This window comes from Lygodium microphyllum, chromosome 5 (genome assembly GCF_053477565.2).
Source record: "Lygodium microphyllum isolate KBCC chromosome 5, Lygodium_microphyllum_v1.1.10, whole genome shotgun sequence".
Taxonomy (NCBI): Eukaryota; Viridiplantae; Streptophyta; class Polypodiopsida; order Schizaeales; family Lygodiaceae; genus Lygodium; species Lygodium microphyllum.
The window spans coordinates 29,474,708-29,492,846 of record NC_141139.1 but is presented as its reverse complement, the minus strand read 5'-3'; positions in this window follow the sequence as shown (position 1 = coordinate 29,492,846).

The window sequence follows — 18,139 nt, the reverse complement described above, 5'->3', positions numbered from 1 at the left end:
CCTTTAAAAAACAACAAACACAACAACCCAAAGAACAACATACTATTTTACCACCAAATCACACCAAACACACATTCCCAAAACACCAAACCAAAACATGTGTGATTTTGGGGGGTTCATTTTTAATTACAAAGATTAATTGTGTCTATAGCACGTGTGCACGTGCACTATGGATTAATTTTAGAGAATTAAGTGGATTATTGTGCCAAAGTGCTCGTGCAATGGTCAATTAATTTTTTATTATAATTACTTGTGTATGATTGTGCATGTGAAGGAGGGAAACATGAAAACTTGGTGGCGTGTGGACACCTGCAAGGTCTATCATGCAAAATTCCACTTCTAAATTATCTAAAAGACACGAAAAATCCTTGTACACAACCAACAAGGTGACAAAGGAGCAATTAACCTCATGGAATTTACAAAAACCACATCCTAATATAAAAACAAACAGGGACAAAAGAGGGTTTGCCATTTAGGTAATTATGTGTTAGGTTTTGTGTTTTGTTGTTGTTTTTCTCTTTTCCTTTTCTTTTTGTTGTTTTTTAAAATGTATTTGTGTGTTTTTTTAAATTTTAATTTTGAAAGATTTGTGTATGTATTTGGAGTTTGATTTAGGTTTTGTCTATTTTTTCTTAATCGCTTACAAGATGGCTGTGTGATATATATATATATATGTACATATATATATATATATATATACATGTATATATATATATTCATTCATCCAAATGTAAGTTGAAAGCTAAGCAGAGAGGTCCAATCAAATTTTCCATAATTTTCTTAAAAAAATTAAGCCATTTTTGGAGTGAAAAAAGAAAATTTCAAAGAATTTACATGTAAAAAGAGGGTTTCTTATTCAATTATTTTTTTCCAGTTAATTTTGATCATTTTAGCACATGCAAGTGATCCAAAAACATGAAGAAAGATGAGTATGATTTTTAAAAATTTTCTTGGAATTTTTTTATTCATAAAACTATTTTTAAGTCAATTTCATGAGATTAAATGTTTAATTATTTTCTAATTTTTTGTGAACATTATCAAGTAAGAAAAAATTTGAAATTTTTCAAAAAGTTGGTAAATTGTTTCAGCAAAATTTTTAGTTTTTTTTTCATTTTTTTGATATTTTTATAATTTTTTAGTGTTTTATAAAGGTTTGATATGTGTTTTAAGTGTTTTTGTCCTTTAAAAATTCAAAAATTTAGAAAAATATACCTATGTTTCATACTAGCTACATGTGAACAGCAGCTAGCGCATCATCCCATGAACAAACCACGCGCACATTCTCGCGCATGAACAACTGCGATGACAAATACATGGTACAAGATGGAAATGATGCACGAGAACGAGGCCTAAGGAGGCATCCACACACAGGACACTAAGGAAAAGAGGGGTCACGCACTGGAGGAGGCAAAGGAGATGGACGAGTAAGGGGAAAATTGTCATGCACTTTGCGCCAAAGATCATATAATTTTTAACAATGAACTGCATTTTTTAGAGACCCCTAGTCACAGTCGTCAAATCAGTCCGAGCGGGGTTTGTTGGGGGTAAAGGCGCCTCCGCCGTGCCGCCCCATGTATTACTAACTACACTGATAGTACCCGCCACTGCACACTGCAGGTGGCGGGCGCCCGTCACGTCACTTTATTCTTTATTCTTTTAGTGACAGTTTGAATAAAGGAAGGCCCGGTCACACATTGTGACTGTTGGAGTTCCCATTTCTTGTCTCTCTCTTTCTTGCTCTTGCTCTCCCGCCATAGCTCGCGTGCAAGCTTCGATCCTTCTCACCTTTCAACTGGTATCAGAGCTTGGCATTCTCTTGCTCGAGCTCGACTCGGTGCTTGTCTACATTCGCATCAACTCCCTTCACGCATTGGATCTCCATCCCGGCAGCCATATCCGATCTCCCCGAGCTCCTGTCACTCCCCGGCTTCCCGAGCACCTTCCCAACCTATTGAGGCACCTTCAAGGCATTGATACTGAGGTATTTGATCATTCTTTCAGGGTTTTATTTCAGTCTGCAAGTTGCAAACAGCAAGGGCAGCCATGGCTTCAAACCCTTGAAGCTTATTCCCCTCATATTGTGCCTTACACCTATCAAGGCTCAAAGAGGCTTGTCATAGGCCTTTGATAGGCCCTTCTTGAGCCCCCCATTACCCCCTTTTCAGCCCATGTGGAGCAGCAGCAAGTTCAGCACCAACAGGGCAGATTGCATCATTTTTTTCCAGGCTGTGAGCACTCATCTACTTCAGCTCCACACTTGGCCATTGCTTCTTGCTCTCTACCTTGATCAAGAGGGCTATAGACTTCATGTTTGATGTCATTCAAGCTTTGGGCATTGGTCTTGATCATTCGAGGCTGATCTCTTCAGATTTGGAACTGTCATAAACTGTCATAACAGGCTGAAAACAGGGCAGCACCATTGGCATTAGCATTTGTTGCTTATACTCCATTCCGGTTGTGCTATTTGATGCCCGTATGCAGTCTACATGATGCCTAGTGCCTTGGAAATGTATGCACATGATTATGCCATGATTTTGGCTTGAAATATTGGCTGATTTGGGACTGTTATTTACTGTTATACAGTGCTGGAAACAGGGCAGCCACACTTGGCATTGGCATTTGATGCTTATACTCTACTCCGGTTACCTTATTTGATGCCCGTATGCGGTCTACTTCCTACCCGGATGTATTGGGGATGTATGCATTTGGTTTGACCATGATTTTGGCTTGAATTCGGGGCTGAAATCTACTGTTTAGAACAGTAAATACATGCTGGAATAACAGTGGGCTGAAGGTACTTTACATGCTTTGGCACTTACCTACCGATACCGGATGTATGCTTTGAGCTTTGGCATGATGTCTCTGACATTTGGGGACGGCTTGGAGCATATGTATGAGATTATGGGATGCTTTTGAGCTTCGCATTAGCTCCGTCTTCACTGGCATTTGGACCGACTTGGCATGCTTGTGGACCGCCTATGCCTCATGTCTCTGCTTGACAGTTAGGCTTTTGCATTACATGCTTTGGTTCGTGACATATGCTATTTGGTTCGTGTATGCCATACCGACATTTGGAGCTTGGATTTGGATGTATTTGAGCATTCCCGGCTTACTTGATCACTGATCTCGGTTGCTATTTGGATGTCATTGAGTTGACCGAGAGCTTATTTGGGCTTATGTATTGCTTCATGGTTAATGCGACCGGTGCTTCATGTATGTCATGCTCTCTTGGATGCGCTTGATGCATTGACAGGGTCACTTATCATTGGTGCTTTCTCTTGGGTTGTTTGAGCTTCTGAGCTCGCTTTGTACGCCTTTTGTGCCAGTGGGAGCATTTTACATGCTTGCTTGACCTTTGACAGTTGCATGCTATTGGAGCACTTACATGTATTTGGAGCAGTTTATGTCTTGAGCAACTACATACGCATTGAGACTTTGGGATCATACTCCGATCTTTATGGATATGCATTGATGTACTCTTGGTTCACAGGATGCTTATGAGCTAAGTCTCATATTTGGATCTTTCTTTTTGAGCAGACACCTATTTGTGTCAGGTTTTGGCAGTTACAGGAACACTTTGCCTAGAGTGTCTGGGGGTGTGCCTTTCACTGGCAGATGTTATTTTGACATGCTTCGGTGTTGAGCTCATGTTCTTTTCACTGTCATTGGCCTTGCTTATGTCCGTTTCATGCCGGCTTTGGACCTAGCATTTTTTGCTTGACATTGGATCCTATTTTGGGACAGTTTGCTCTCTAGACTGCATACCTGCAATTTATTATAGCAAGCAGTTATTGGTGGACTGAGGTGTACTTTTCATGCTAAAATATCCTGATTTGGTGTACCGCACCTAGTACTAAGTGGGCAGCAACTTTTGGCACACTTTGCTCGCCCTTTGGACCCCGTTTTGGTCATTTTTGGGCAGTTTCTACAGTAAAACAACAAGCAATTTTGGACTGTTTGGGCATTTCCAGCCTGCATAATGGCGTCATCTTCGCATGATAGTGCCATATTTAACATTACAAAGTTGGATGGTACCAACTACTCTTACTGGAAGAGTCAAATATGGTAGGTTTTGGTGTAGAAATCTCAGATTAAGCCACTTCGGTTGAGTGGGGAGCAACCTGAAACTATGGACAATGATGACTGGCTTGAACTTGATGAGCTATGCAAGTCCACGATTGTATTGTCTCTCACTGAACAGGTACATTATAATGTATTTGAGGAAGCACAGAGTGCATGGGATCTATGGAATAAGATCAAGAATCTTTATGATAAGAAAAGTCCAGCGAGTCAAATGTACTGGTTGAAGCAGCTTATGGATCTGTGCATGAAGGATAATGTGACTATGTCTACTCACTTGAGCCAGTTCCATGCTATACTGAAGAACCTGACTTCGCAGGATATCACCTTTGGAGAGGAAGTAACTCCTCTTTTCTTGCTTGGGACTCTGAATGAGTCATGGGATGTTTTCCGTATTGCTCTTTGTGCCTCTAGTGCTGCTCTAAAATTGGCAGATGTTGAGAGTGCTCTTCTTCAGGAAGAGGTGAATCGCAAAAACTTGGATGCCTCTCGTGGTAGTCATGCTTTGACAGTTAGAGGCAGGAATGACAGGTATGACCGTGGTAATGGCCGAGGCCGTGACTCGCAGAAGGGTCGGTCTAAATCTCGTGGAAAGTCACGTAGTAAGTCGCGTGGGCGCAACGCTAATGTCACTTGTCATCATTGTGGGAAAAAGGGCCATATTAGACCACAGTGTCATGAGTTGCGCAATGAGAAGCGCAAGGATAAGGGAAAAGATAAAGTGTAGGAGAAGTCCTCTGATCACAGCATAGTACCTGCGAAGTCCAGCGTCAAGATTGAGGAAATTAATGTCACGCAGACTGAGGAGTCCGATGGTGGTGATGAGTTTATACTTGCAGCTAGTTCTTCTGATGCTTCACACTTGACTGAGACATCTAGTATGTATGCATAGTGCTGGTTATTGGATTCAGGTGTGTCCTTCCATGTGACGCCTTACCGTGAGTGGTTTCACTCTTACCGTACTGTATCTGGATCAGTCAAACTTGGAGATGACAGGTCTCTTGATATTGTGGGCTGTGGAGATATTCAGTTGCAGTTTTCCACTGGCAGTTCCTTTTTGCTCAGGGATGTACGTCATGTACCTGCGCTTACGCGCAATCTTATGTCTGCAGGACAGTTGGATGATGCAGGGTTTCATGTCTGTTTTGGGGATTCTGCCTGGAAAATTACCAAAGGCAGACTTGTGCTTGCTAGAGGCGCCAAGGCTGGCAGCCTCTATCCTCTTGTTGTATCTGGGTCTTCTGTAGACCATGTTTTGGCAGTCGGCTCTATCCCACATGTATCACTTTGGCATGCCCGTTTGGGGCATATGTCTTTAAAGGGAATGAAAATGTTATCTGGTTTGCAGTATCTTCCGCCTTTGGATTATGCATGTTTTAACTCATGTGATCATTGTCTTTATGGTAAGCAGAATAGGTCTACGCATAAGAAATCGGGTAGGCCACGCATGAGTGAGCCCTTGGCATTGGTGCATTCCGATGTTTGTGGGCCTATGCCTTGCATGTCTATGGGTGGCGTGAAGTACTTCGTTACCTTCATTGATGATTTTTCTAGGAAAGTGTGGGCTTATCCCATAAAGCAGAAGTCCGATGTCTTGGCAGTTTTTCAGAGATGGCTTGCTCTTGTTGAGAACCAGACTGGGTATAGGCTGAAATGCCTTAGGACAGATAATGGGGGAGAATATGTCTCACATGCTTTTGAGCAGTTTTGTGATGACAGGGGTATTAAGCGTCAGTTGACCGCCCCTTACACCCCACCCCAGAATGCTTTGGCTGAGTGCATGAACAGGACTATTCAGGAGCGTGTGCGCTCTATGCTTAGCCATGCAGGCCTACCCCTAGAGTTTTTGGGCTGAGGCAGTTAGTACGGCAGTGCATGTCATAAACCGATCGCCTTCCAGTGGATTGGATTTCCAGGTTGCAGAGGAAGTTTGGGCTGGTAAGCCACCCTCTTATGCGCATCTCCGTGTCTTTGGATGTGAGGCATTCTGCCATGTGCCCAAGGACAAGAGGAGTAAATTGGATCCAAAGAGCATTAAATGCATATTCCTTGGCTATGGTGAGTTAGGAGAGATGGGCTATCGCCTATGGGATCCGCAGGCGCGGAAAATAGTACGCAGCCATGATGTCGTCTTCCATGAAGACAAGATGCACAGGCAGCCTGAGAAGGTGGTTGAGATCCGTAGAGTGATCTTTCAGGAGGAGCCTAAAGCTCCAGCACAGCCAGTAGTATAACCTGCAGCAGTTCCTCCACAAGGCCAGGATGTTGGACAGGCAGTTAGACACGCAACAGAGCCTGTGGTGAGACGGTCTGCTAGAGATAGACGTCCACCTGACAGATTTCAGCCCTCTATGCATTATGTTTTGGTTACAGATGCAGGAGAGCCTTTCACTTACGATGAGGCTATGCGCAAGGGTGACAGTCACTCCTGGGAGAGGGCTATGCAGTCTGAGATAGACTCCCTGCATAAGAATGAGACTTGGGATTTGGTTGCCTTTCCTAAGGGCAAGAAGGCTTTGCCATGCAAGTGGGTGTACAAGCTGAAAAGTACCCCCGGACACCCCAAGTCGGCATACAAGGCTAGATTGGTAGCAAAGGGTTTTAAGCAGGAACATGGTGTGGACTTTGATGAGGTCTTCTCTCCTGTGGTTAAGATGACCACCTTGCGCTTAGTCTTGGCTTTGGTTGCACAGCTTGACTTAGATCTATATCAGATGGATGTCAAGACGGCTTTTCTACATGGGGACTTGCATGATGAGATCTATATGGATCAGCCTAAGGGCTTTGCAGAACCTGGCAGGGAGCACCTAGTGTGCAAGTTGAAGAAGAGCTTGTATGGCTTGAAGCAGGCACCTAGGGAATGGTATCATAAGTTTGATGCCTTTATGCAGTCACAGGGCTACAGCAGGAGTGCTATGGATCCGTGTCTTTATACGAAGAAAGCACGTGATGGCAGTTTGCTTATCTTGGTACTCTATGTTGAAGCAGGCACCTAGGGAATGGTATCATAAGTTTGATGCCTTTATGCAGTCACAGGGCTACAGCAGGAGTGCTATGGATCTGTGTCTTTATACGAAGAAAGCACGTGATGGCAGTTTGCTTATCTTGGTACTCTATGTTGCTTATCTTGGTAGTCTTGGCTTTGGTTGCACAGCTTGACTTAGATCTATATCAGATGGATGTCAAGATGGCTTTTCTACATGGGGACTTGCATGATGAGATCTATATGGATTAGCCTAAGGGCTTTGCAGAACCTGGCAGGGAGCACCTAGTGTGCAAGTTGAAGAAGAGCTTGTATGGCTTGAAGCAGGCACCTAGGGAATGGTATCATAAGTTTGATGCCTTTATGCAGTCACAGGGCTACAGCAGGAGTGCTATGGATCCGTGTCTTTATACGAAGAAAGCACGTGATGGCAGTTTGCTTATCTTGGTACTCTATGTTGATGATATGCTGATAGCAGGGAAAGCTCATGATGAGCTAGATGCTCTTAAATCTCAGCTAAAGAAGAGCTTTGAGATGAAGGATTTGGGACAGGCCTCACATATACTTGGGATGCGCATTAAGCGCGATAGGCATCAGGGGCTTTTGTATCTCTCACAGCGGGAGTACATTCATAAAGTCCTTGAGCGCTTCCGCATGCAGGACGTAAAGCCTATTGGCTGTCCATTACCTTCTTATGTGAAGGTATCACAGGCCGATTGTCCGCAGACAGATGAGCAGAGGGCCGAGATGGCCAAGATCCCTTATGCTTCAGCCGTGGGCAGTTTGATGTATGCCATGATAGCCACTCGTCTAGATATTGCGCATGCAGTTGGTGTTGTGGCACGCTATATGGCTACACCTGGCAGCAGACATTGGGATGCCGTGAAGGGTATCATGAGGTACCTGAAGGGCACAGCAGATATGTGTATTTGCTATGGCAGCCAGGATACAGGGGTCGTGGGGTACACTGACTCCGATTATGCAGGACATGCAGATAGTAGGAAGTCCACTTCTGGCTATGTATTCACCTATGCTGGAGGGGCTGTCTCTTGGATGTCCAGGGTTCAGAAGTGTACGGCTTTGTCTACCACTGAGGCCGAGTATGTTGCAGCCACTGAGGCTTGCAAGGAGGCCATATGGTTAGGTCGTCTAGTTGCTGACCTTGGGATTGATGCTACACCTACACTGCATTCGGATTCTATGAGTGCCATTCAGTTGGCTAAGAATCCGGTCTTCCATGCGAAGACGAAACACATTGAGGTGAGGTATCACTTCATACGTGGTGTCGTGGAGGACAAGTCTGTTGACCTTGTCAAGATCTCCACTGACGAGAATCCTGTAGATCTACTCATGAAGAGCCTCACTACTGAGCGCTTTGCCTTCCTCAGGAGGTTGATGGGCGTTGGATGAGATGTTACCTTTCCTCATCCCTTGTACCTATGTACATTTGTACAGTCTTTTCTTTTTTCTTTTCTCTCTCACTAGGGCAGATTCGCCTTTAAGTGGGAGGTTGTTGGGGGTAAAGGCGCCTCCGCCGTGCCGCCCCATGTATTACTACACTGACAGTACCCGCGCCACTGCACACTGCAGGTGGCGGGCGCCCGTCACGTCACTTTATTCTTTATTCTTTTAGTGACAGTTTGAATAAAGGAAGGCCCGGTCACACATTGTGACTGTTGGAGTTCCCATTTCTTGTCTCTCTCTTTCTTGCTCTTGCTCTCCCGCCATAGCTCGCGTGCAAGCTTCGATCCTTCTCACCTTTCAGGGTTGGGATGGAATTTGATTCAGCATGCATTAAGGGTTTAGTTACTAATGAATTACAACTTAATTTCCCATTGGTTAAAAGGAATTTGGTAGCAATCACCCGCTCACTTCACCGCACCTTAGGTATACTCCCAACATTTATGGGGATTGGGATTTCTTAATTAGAGATGTCGGTCATATTTATTTGAGTTTATTCTAATGGTTTGAATCTTTGATTTTGTTTTGAGTCTAGTCAGTGTCTGGGATACGATGTGTTTGACTTTTCATTCTTTTTGAGTACTTGATTATGAGGTTTTAGGGTGCCTGACTTTTGGCATCACATGAAGCTTTCGGCCACATGAGTGCTAGGTCCATGTCAAATTTTTTACGTAGGATGTGGATTCCTTGGGGAAGTCTAGTCCGATTCTGTTTGTTCCTCTATTTCTTTTTCTTGATATTTTTCTTAGTGGTGGTTTGTTTGGATTTTGCAGGAATTTTCCTATTTTTCTTGGTGTGTGTGTGTGTGGATATCCTATGTAGTCCGAATGGCATCTTCCTCTATTCCCTCGATTGTGATCTAGCATGTGCCATTGCTGGTGCACGATTATTCTCTTCTCTTGGAGGCGGATTGTATTCGCCATGTTGGTCTCCGTTCATTTGTAGCACTTAAGTTTCCACTAGTGGACAACAAGCTCTGCTACTCTTTCCTGGTGTCATACAAAAAACAGTCTAATTTGGTCTATGACCGATGCTTCTACCTATCCACTGCCAATACTAGTGAAGCATTTTGTCTACCTCTTTTAGCTTCCTTTTTACCCAATGGCAATTAGTTTTATTGATCGTGGAAGAGATCCTTTCATGTCTTCAAAACGAGACATCTACCCCTTTGGTGTCCAATAAAGTCATTACTAGCTTTGGGGTTTCTGTTGCCCATGTCTCCTCTTCGGTATGGAAGCAGCTATGCCAGTTCCTCCAAGATAGATTCATGTCTGGAAAGCCTGCATCCAAATGTCTATCTAAAGAGCTTTTCACCACGTTTGTTTCAGATCCTTGAGGGAGCCAAGTTTAAATGGGTTGCATTTATGATGGCCAAGATGGATCTATATTTTTAGAGAGTCAGAAAGGGTCATGGCAGTAATGTTTCTTATGATGTTTTTCTTCAAAAAATTATTACTCTTGCTCCTCCTCTTAGTGGTGTGCCAATGATTGATCTTGCTCCTCTTTCGAAGCAGACTCCACCTCTTGTTCCATCTCCTCCTCCATTATAGCCGAATCCAAATATGGAGGATGAGCCCCCTCCCATGTTTTTTCGACATACAACATGGATGCCTAGTCCCTCTTCTATTTCAGTTGTTGCAGATCCTCCTTTGCAGAGGACACTACCCCTCTTGTTTCTAGCAGTTCCCTCCCTTCATTCTTGTCTTGTCCTAACTTATTTTCTCCTCAAAGGGATGGACAACTAAATCAACAGATTCCCTCTTCTTTATAGACGATGCTCGCTAGACCTCTGCTTTCCCAGTTGATTTCTAGTGTCCAATCTATATTGGAGATTTCCCTTACTTCCTCTCTTTAGTCTATTTACATGAGGGTTTATAAATCATTGCAAGGCAAAGTTAATTCCCTTAGTCAGTTGAGCAAAGCTTTTGAGGACTTGACATCTGAAAAAGCTACCCTCAGTGATGTTCATAAACAGATGATTGAAGCTACTACTTTGATGGATTCCCAACAAGCCCAAATCAAAGAGTCAGAAACTAAAGTAGCTACCTTGGACGCTGAGAATGTGTCTTTAAATAAAGAAAAGAATGCAGCTCTTAATAAGGACATGATAGAGTTAACGCGTAAGTTGAGTACTTGTGAGGGTCAATTGCAGCATTCCCAAGACACAGTTGAATCTCAAAAGAAGCTTATTGAAGAGCTTAACCAAAAAATTGCTACCCTTTCTATTCCTACTCTGGCTCCTGTAGTTTCTTTTGTCTTATCTTCTAAGGACAAGCTTGACTAGCAGCAGAAGGCTAAGTTGTGTGATGGGTTTTTTGCTAAGGTAGAACGCCTTCAACAAAGAATGAACTATGTGCATGATTACTTTACTCACTATGCTGAATTGGTGTCACCTCCCCCCTCCTTCTCGATTAAGTATAATCAGTAGAGGTTTGCCTTGTACATTTCCTTAAGCAATGTGGATTCGAAACCTCTAGAGGATGGGTGGTCAGATCTATGGTCTGCAAATTTGCTAAGAGCTGTCTTTGATAGATTCGTCAATGAGCTAGTTTCACATGAAACGGAATTATTGTCTTTTATGTATCTCACAAGACATCTGCAAATTCCTAATGAGGAGGATCTAAATGTTTATGTGGGAATGTGATTTTGCAAGCAATCATGTATGTTCATTTAGTGGAGCTCTTGTTAGCAGAAATCTTGAAGACTTATCATCAGTAGATGTCCTGGTGTAGCGGGCATGCTTGGCATCCGCCTTTGGAGGATGATGCTTTAGAACCTCATTGTTTACAGAGTGTCTTTCATAAGTCTAATATCCAGCCATTGAAAACTCAATTGTTGAGCTATATTGTTGATCATCCATTGTTTATTGATTCCTCTTTCCAGATCCTTAATTTTCATTGTTCTATTTACCTGTTGGATCCTACTGATCTTCTTTCCTATTCTCTCATGTCCTATCACTTTCCGTTGTATGTTTCCCTTCTTTCTTCTAGCTTTGATACTATTCCTATTTTATTCTTTACTCCTTTTGGAACCCTTCATATTCATGTTTTTAGTGTCTGTCCTTTTATTGATGATCTTACATCGTTTCCTACCCCTTCTAAACCTTCTCATATCATGTTCCTCCTTTTAATGAAGGTCCTAGACTACCATAAAATCTAACTATGGAACAATAGAAAATGGAGAAATCACTACATTAACCTATGCTGAAAACATGAATACAAGAAAGGATTCTTGGAACACACCCCAAGCTGGTGCCATACAAACTCACCTCCATTAGGTGAAGGTCAAGAAAACTAATGTGACTACCAATAAAACTTACATGACTAACATGTCCAAATAGCAAAAGGCCCCTAACTTTGGCTAGGGCTACCTATTTATAACAAACCCTAAGCCCTAGACCTCTACTTTTATCACTAAGGCATTTAGCCTGCTGTCATTATTTACCATTGGCCTTATTTGCTTCATTACAAACCCTCCTTGCTTCAATTAGCTTTGTCCTCAAAGCTGCAAATAAGAAGATATTACAATGGATATGTCATGAATGTCCAAAAGCACAAATTGAAGAAGATTCCATGGTCCAAGAAGTTGATGACTGCCTTCATACTGCTCATGCTGTCCATAGAAGGGCAGTGATAGAAAAAGAGTCATAACTTCTTAAATATAGCTCCAAATCTAACAAATGATGTGTCATTTTTAAGAATACACCTAGAAGCATCATATCCAATCATCAAATCATGAATTTGATGATGTTAGATCATTTATTTTTTTATGACAGTAATCTAATACAACAAGCTGTATTAAACAGTGAGCTCATGCTTCTTCAACTATTTTTTCCATAAACCATGTAAAAATCAGTGAGACAAGCTGTCAATCAAATTTGTAGGTCAAGGGATGTCAAATCGTCATCCAATCATCCATAATAACCTCCGGGATCATATGGAAATCCTCCAAAATAATGGTCACAACCTCCCATGTCATATGGAAATCCATCCAAAATTTCATAATTATCAAGATAAATCCCTAGATCATAAGGAAATGACACATCAAAGTCATATGTCATATCAGCCCCATAACCAAAATCATACTCATAAGAGTCCAAAATGCCATAACAAGGTAATTGTAGTCCATGATCATCTATGGGCTGATCATGATCAAGGATAGGCTGATACATGTCTTCATCATTTCCCCATGATAACTCATCATCATGCACATATACATTGTCGATCATATCTGTACCAAACTCTTCTTGTGCACTATCTTCATTGAATCTACATACTCTTGCTCTTCATCTTCAACTGCATCATCTTGCTCTTCAACTTGGTCATTTGAATCATCATCTTCTTCTTGATCTTCCAAGTATGCTTTCTCTTTACAAATTTCTGCATGCATTGCATTAAGAGACATTTCCCCAAGCTTTCCCACTACATTTTCAACATTATTATCAACATCTTTCTCTTCTTCTTTCTATCCATGAAATTGCACTTCCACTTGAGATACATTTACATTAGAATCCTCCAATACAAGGGTTGTAGCAAAGTGACTATTCATGTAGTAACTCTCATGATTAGGAGATCATTGACCCTCACATTTATACAATATGAGTTGTCTTTTCATTTCCATCAGCTCTTGATGAGGTATAAGCTTTCTTCGAGTGCCAAAAGGAGTAGGCCATTCTAAGATAACTGAAATTCTAACATACTGTGCCTTGCATACATTTGGATGACCAATAACATTCTTCTCTCCACATTTGTAGCATAGACCTCTAAAAGTGAGATCATCCAACATACAACTTGATAAGTAGGTACCATGAACATAGTTGAAGGAGAAAGGACAGGTTGGTACTTCTCCTTCCTCATGATAATCCATGACATAAGTTGGCTGACCTTGGTACCCTGCATAGTGTGTGCCATAGACATTATTTGCACCCATATCATGCTCATATGCATAAGATTGATGCTGCCCACCATTCATACATAATGCACAAGCTTCATACTTCTCATATGGATTATTATATGCATGATTATCCACCCTTCCATCAAAATATCCGTGTCTGTCTCCCATTTTATACATGCAATCCTGAGTATACAGTTGTGGAAAATCCTCAATAACTTGAGCTACAATTGTCCAAACTGAGTGCTTTATGGCTTTGTTTGACGCTTATACAATGCTCTTTCAAATGAGCTATCAATCTTTGCAAATGGATAAGAATGGATAATTCTAGAAATGCTTGTTGTTGACAGCCAGACACACTCTATAAATAGTGAATGCCTTGTTTCAAGTGTCTTTTGTACTTCTCATCAAACTTTGAGCAAATATCCAACACCAAAACACTCAAAGGAGTAGGGAAGAGCTATAGGGTACTCAAGTAGATGAAAATAATCTCTACAATTCCAAAATTGAAGCAAATCTTGCTTAAGAATACCCAAGAAATGGTCAATATGAATCCAAGTCAAGATTCACCGAAAGAGACACTCTTTTGCCCATAGGAAAGCCAATGAAGATGTATGCCTTGTTCATACCCCTGCATACATCAAAGTACTAACTCTTCATTGATGTTGTCCAAAATAGGATCCCTTTTCTTATTTCTTGCCATGAGTAACTTCCTATCCTGTATATACAACAGAAGAAAAACTCAATATCTTGAGTTCTAGTGCTCCGGCTTTAGGTATGCATTCTCACAAAGGACTTTTATCAGGCCAGCACAAACCCCTCCTGCACATTTGAAAATTGATTCTCCCCTACAATCCCTATGCACAGGCTAGACAAGCCGCAATAGTCTATGGCATTGTAGCCTCATTTGAGAGAGTGAAAATTTCCATGTGCACAAGCCTAGAAGGTTCGATCTTGAAGACGAGATTATTAGCGCTATTTGAGAACTCAAATAGCTTGCTACTTTTGACAAAACTACCACATAATTAGTTGACTGATACACTTCATGTGCAAGGAAAATGCAGCAATTGTTTTAGTCACAGTAGATAGGAAGTATCTTAAATTACTCAAAGTAATCCTTCCTAAGTTGGGCAACATATATCAATGAACTACTGAAATTGTAATCTAAGCTTGTGCAGCTCTATTATGTCAAGGCTGCTTTTCGATCTGAGTGTGAAAGAGTTGGCTAAGAAAATTGCCAAAGATTGACTCTGCTCTTACTAGTGAATCAAACTACAAGGAATGTGACTAACTCTATATTGCAATCATCTTGAAAAAAAAAAATCATAGTGAGATATCCTAGCTAACAAGCCAGCTGCTTCACATGACTTGTGCCCCTGGAAAATCACTACAGATCTATCATTGTAGCTGAATCTACAATTTGTCCTATGCCTGCTTTGGCCAGTTCTTCTCTTGCATCCTCAGCTCTAAATCTAGTGCCATGTCTCCAAAAGAAAGACAAAGACTTTGCTACTACTAATGATGAATACAAGGTTCTCTGATTGCTGGATCCAAACACCTTCTTCCAACTGATGATCTGCAGAACTCTTGTAGCTGCTTGTTCTATCTCTATCAACTTGCTCTGAATTGCTCTCTGTTACCTTGAGTAGGTGGAACAAACCAGCATCAAAGAGATTAGATAATGCTCTCTCGATGGACAACGTGGTAGGTCGTCGGGTGGCTGTCACTCCAAGGCTTATGACCAAGGCGGTGACCAAGGCATAGACCTTGACATACTTGGCAACAGGCTACAAAGGCCTCGTTGGCACCATTGGCTGTGTATGAGAACCTCCCACTAACTTATAGGAAAATATTCCTGGTAGGTTACCCATTTTGGTAGTGTCGTTGCCCAAGTGCACTTAACTGCCAAGTGACTATCAACTAGGCTAGTTCTTTTTGTTGTTCTATACTACAAACATTGTTTTAATAAGCTAGTCTTAGGAGAGTCTCCCAAGTCTTTCTTCCATGAACTGGCATATAATACCTCATTAATAATAATAATAATCTTCATGATGAGATTCAATTTCATAATTAGAGTTTTTTTTTAATTTAATGTGCAACATAAATCAATTTCTTTGGAATGTATATGCACATTAAAATAAACTAAGTAATAGGACATTACATTCTTCCCTCCTTAGAGAAATTGAGATGTCCTCATCTCGAAAGAAAATGGGGGTATTCATTCATGAGGGTTACCTCATCAATGCAAGTGGCATCCTCTTCAAGCTATTCGTTCCATTGTACTAGGTGTTCTCTTAGGATCATATTCCTAAGGATTCTAGTTGCGGCATTTAGAGCGACCGACAATGATAATTCAGTATGCTTGGATGACCTTTGTCACTTCCTCATAAATATATCGATTTAGTTTAACTTCTCGGCCTTTAATGAATAAAGTTGAATTCACTTTGGCTTCATGGAATAAATAAACATTCATGACTTTAAGGTTTTCCATTCATCTTATCCTCTTTAAATTGGACTGAAGGAAGGCAAGACGGTTTGCATCGATTTAAAAATATCCATCGCTTATTATCCAGCATATTTCCCAGTATAGTGGAGAAGGATCATAGATGCAATCCAGAATCCGCATTACTTCCATTCTCCATCCATAATCCATAGAATACATTGCCGATGTAAAAATTGCTCGAAAGACAAGGAATTGCTCCCAATCTTCGTCTCTCTGGGTAATATTCTAAAAAAATACATATCAGCAAAAGAGAAAGGGGAAAACATCTCACATCTCATACTACAATTATCAAGTTTTTTTATTTCGTTTGGCTCTGATACCATTTGTAACGTACCTGCCTTTATTACGTGATGAGTAACATTTTAGTAGTCGCCTAGAGTTTACCTTCCAGTCATTGCCATCCATACTCTAACCAGAATGATTAGTTCTTGTCCGGCTCTATAACCCGAGGTCTACCGCATAGGGGAAGCGTCTTGCCATTACCCACGGAGGACCGACCTGAAGGTTTCCAATTGACCTAACATTCACCTATTAGTCAATTAGCTCACATCCGGAGGTGTCCTTTGAGAGGCTTCTTGTTCGGAAGGAGTGACTGCCATTACTCTTGGTTCATAGAGTACAACATTGTTTTGCAGTAGTAGCAGACTAAGGATTTATGAAGTCCCTTGCAGTGCTCTCTAGCACAGTCGCCTACCTTTCCCCTAAGATAATTTACAATTCTAAGACCAAAGCTAAGTCAACGAATTGGCCCTTCCTAGAATTTCTTCCTAGTGTTTGTTTTTGGGGAAACCTCTCAGCTAACCGAGATCACCTTGCCATAGGACTGGATTCGTCGGGAATCCATCCACTCGCTTCCCTCTATGGAAGTTCTTAGTTATCTAATTACCTACCATATTACATGAAACATATAAAATTAGCTTCATTAATTAAAAAGAATCCTTTTATGCATAGTTTTTCATTTGCATAATTTACTCATGAACATACAATTAGAATAAAACAAATTCATTGATTATGTTCCATAATGTGTGTTCTCTCGCCCATATAGGAGAAAAATTGCAATTTCACGTGCACCTCATTCAGCACATTTGCACATCACCAAGATCAAATCCACCTATAGCTAATGTTTTTAGGTATCCCAAGTAGAACTTGGGTCATACAGGGGACCAAGTAGTTCATAGGTGTGTAAAGGATTTACTAGACAGAGCCTCCTTGGCACCCTAACCACCTCCTACTTAATGCAATCCCTACTGGGAGACCTCTCGCCATCAAAATCCGGTCCATGCTTTTGCGGTAGTAAAAACATCCCCTCTTGGTATGGGGATTTAGCACCTATTCTTGGGGGAGGTATAGGGCTCCTCAATTTATATCTCTTCTAATACTTAATTCAATTAGGATCTAATCTAAAAAATCACAAAGAATATTGATGTCTTCAAGAAGTTATGACTTCAATCAATCATGCAACTTTCAAGTGATGATTAATCTAGTAGCAATCGATGCTTTAATTTCACATAATGAACTCTTCCCCTTGGAATTTAACTAAGGGTATTTAGATTTTGGGGTCTCTAACTTTCCAGTTAAAGGTTTATTATTGTAACCAAGTTTCTTGGCCTTAAGTCCATTTCTTCAACTTAGATATATTTTCAGTCTTAAAATCTTATATCAAAGCTTCTAGATTAAACTATATCCTTGAATAATTTCTTTGGGGTTCATTCTTAATAAATCCTTCTTGTAAATTCCTCATGATTTCTCTTAAGTTCTAGAGTTTTGTAGTTTTCCTAACAGTTTCTAGCCTATAAGATGTTCTAATAATTTACCAAGTGAATACTCTAAGATCATAGTATATCTTAAGAAAATTATCTTATTTCTATTGAATTTCGATAGAAATTTAAAAAAAAACCCTTGTGGTATCGTGATTGGTAAAGGGTTGTTATCTGCATTCGTGATTCCATTAGTGACTCCCATGCTCACAACTCCAATTGTTTCTTCCACCTTAGTAGGGTCATTTGCAATTTCTGCTTTTGAATTATTTTTCTTTTGGGCCATGATGGAAATATGATTCGTAGAAGAAGAAGAAAACGATAGTAATACTAGTTGGCAAGGGTGTAAGACTCTCGATGATGATGATGGTTATTGTGGGATTCAATGATGTAGGCCTTGCGGGCGGATAGTTCTTCTTGCCCCTTGGAGAGCAATACATCTCTCTCTCTAGTAGACGGAATAGG